This window comes from Bison bison, unplaced genomic scaffold (assembly GCF_000754665.1).
Source record: "Bison bison bison isolate TAMUID 2011002044 unplaced genomic scaffold, Bison_UMD1.0 scf7180017864338, whole genome shotgun sequence".
In the NCBI taxonomy this organism is placed as follows: domain Eukaryota; kingdom Metazoa; phylum Chordata; class Mammalia; order Artiodactyla; family Bovidae; genus Bison; species Bison bison.
The window spans coordinates 4,064,206-4,066,695 of NW_011494910.1; the positions used below are offsets into that span (position 1 = coordinate 4,064,206).

Here is a 2,490-nt window from a genome sequence, read left to right on the forward strand (position 1 = left end):
TTATTACATTTAAAATTAATAGGTGGATATCTTAAAGAGGGAGCAAGCCCTGCCCATCCCCCGCCCCCTGCTGCCCCCTTCTTCAAAAGTAAGAACAGGATTGAACTTGAAGTTTGTTCCTTTCATTTCCTGGACTGAAACTGAGCCTCCCATGAGGAGGTGGAGCCTGGGTGGGAGGAGTGCCGGCGGCCACACTTTGGCGGTGTGCATCCCTGGTTGGACTGTGATCAGGGAGGAGTGGCGCCCATCTGGTTTTCACCCTGCTGTGCCTGGCACGCTTACCTGGTGCTAGACTCGTGTCAGAACTCGGTTCCAAGGTGCACCCAAAACCCCAGTCAAGTACAGACCTTGTTTCATTCACTTTTTCCCAGCAGGTCAAATCTAATGGTGGGTCAGTGTTTTTCTAAAATACTCAGGAAGGTAAATAGTAAGTAACTTGGAAGAGACATAATCTTATATAAGTAACCAGGAAATATAATTTGTTTGGTCGTTGATGGCAAATTGGCCAAAGAAGAAGAAGAATCCAGTAGCTTTTGTTTTTGAGGGTCCCCAATGGGTTCCAGTCGTTTTTGACTCCACCAAAAGTCCACCATCTGACTTTTCTTTAAAAAAAAAGAATCCTCAACTGCTTTTTTCTAAGCTGTCCGTCCTCCCATCAAGCCCAGAATTTTCTCTCTCCTGTTGCTTCCATATCTTCTTTCCCGGCCCATCTCTCTGTTTCTCGAGTTGTGGGCATTGCCCTCCTTTGACTTCCCTCCATACTCTGCCTTGTCACTTGCGTTGTCTTAGGTGAATCTGCCTCTCTCCTTCCCAAAGCGTCCACTTGTCCGGTATTGCTGTGGTTCAGAGTCTTTGTATCCAACTCCTAACTAATAGGCAGGACATTGGTGCTCAGGAATTGAGTTGGCCCCCCTACGCTCAGTGTCTGTCTCCTCAGCTTCCCAGCCACATCTTCGTTTCCTTAGCGCCTCTCCTTACTTCTCTCCTTCTCTTACGGGGGACCCTCCATTCCTCACAATCCCTGAAGCCCCACATGTGAACGCTGATGTCTCTTTTTTCCTTATTACTGACATCTAATCAAGTGTTTTCTCCCGTGGTGAAAGTGGAAATCTGACAAGTGTATCAAAGATCAGTACCTGGAGAAATCCACGCGCGAGGAGTTATGCCAAACGGTGGCACATTTAGACAATTTCTGGCCACCTTCTTGATTGTTTTCCCCTGCAAATCACCGGGCCCCTGCTTTACCATCTTTCCCAAGTTGTGTTTGCTACATTTCTCCCTCCACTTTTGGTTTAAAGTTCCTTTCTTCTGATTGAATGGAGATTTGACCCAGTTATCCTTCAAGACCCCTTCCAATCCTGGGCTTATATGACCAAAAAGACTATAATCAGAAGAATGAAACTGACATGGATTCTAACACTGGAGGAGGGAAGCGGAGAGGAAGAAAGGGAGAGACAGGCACTGAACAGCAACACACAGAGACCCTGCGCAGTCAGCTGTGTGCAGCATGATCGATGGCCAAGTGAGAGTCCTCACCAGGCATGTCCTGGGGAAGTGAATTCACTCAGACTTCAGAAACATTACAAGAAGAGAGTCTGAAGCCTTCATGAGTTTGTCCAGTATTTGTTTTCACTGGACTCTTAGGCTCCACTGGAGCAGTGGGGACTGGGGAAAATATGCCTCCGCAGTAGGACAGGCCCCCTCTGGTGCACTTTTGTCTGCAAGAGGTTATTATCATCTGAACTGCTTCTGATGTACCACTGGTAGCCACGGACACGCAGCTTAATATCTTTGGTGCTCTGCTTTCTGCAACCCTGCGCGCTTCCCTTTAACTACCATTGATGTCCCTTCTCCCACAAGTCTAGGCAGGATTGTGCACTCACACAACTCGCTGAAGCCCAGAACCTGTGCTGCCTGACCTCCCTCCCTCAGGATCTTTATTATGTTTAAACTTAAGGCCAGAAAAACTTTATATACGGTCACATCGTTGTCCTCATCACCACTGCTACTATTGGTAAATGACAAGTATAATAATGTTTGTAAACATAGAAAAGACCTCCAAAAAATGGGGTTTGGGAGCTTTTTATAGTGGAACCCATTTTCTTCATGTATGGAAAAGCCGATGAAAATTCTTCCTCTGAGATCACCCTAGGCTGACTGGTATAATTAGTGATGGCGACAAGAAGGCAGACCCTGGCTACTGAAGCTGGAAGGCTGGAGGAAGCAGGCGGGTCTGGGGTCGTGAGATGAGCATTTGGGTCGCTGAGACCTTCCTGACTCCAGCTGCACCTTGCCTCACTCCACTCCCTGTGACAGCATCATGGGTTCCCAGCACACTTGGGAGCAGGCTCTTCTGTCAGCCTGGCTTCTTCATGAGAGCCAGTTGCTTCCCTGATTGCAGCCAAACTCCTGGCTACAGTAGAAAATTCAGAGCCAGGAGAGGGGTACAAACAAACCTGTTAAATGGACAGAAGTCACAGGACCCACCCC

General features: G+C 47.8%; 1 protein-coding gene across 4 annotated transcripts in view; it reads left to right on the top strand.

Annotated features, from left to right (window-relative positions):
* Nucleotides 1-2,490, top strand: part of SRGAP2 (SLIT-ROBO Rho GTPase activating protein 2) — a 256,056-nt gene that overhangs the window by 212,971 nt on the left and 40,595 nt on the right. The window lies entirely within an intron of this gene.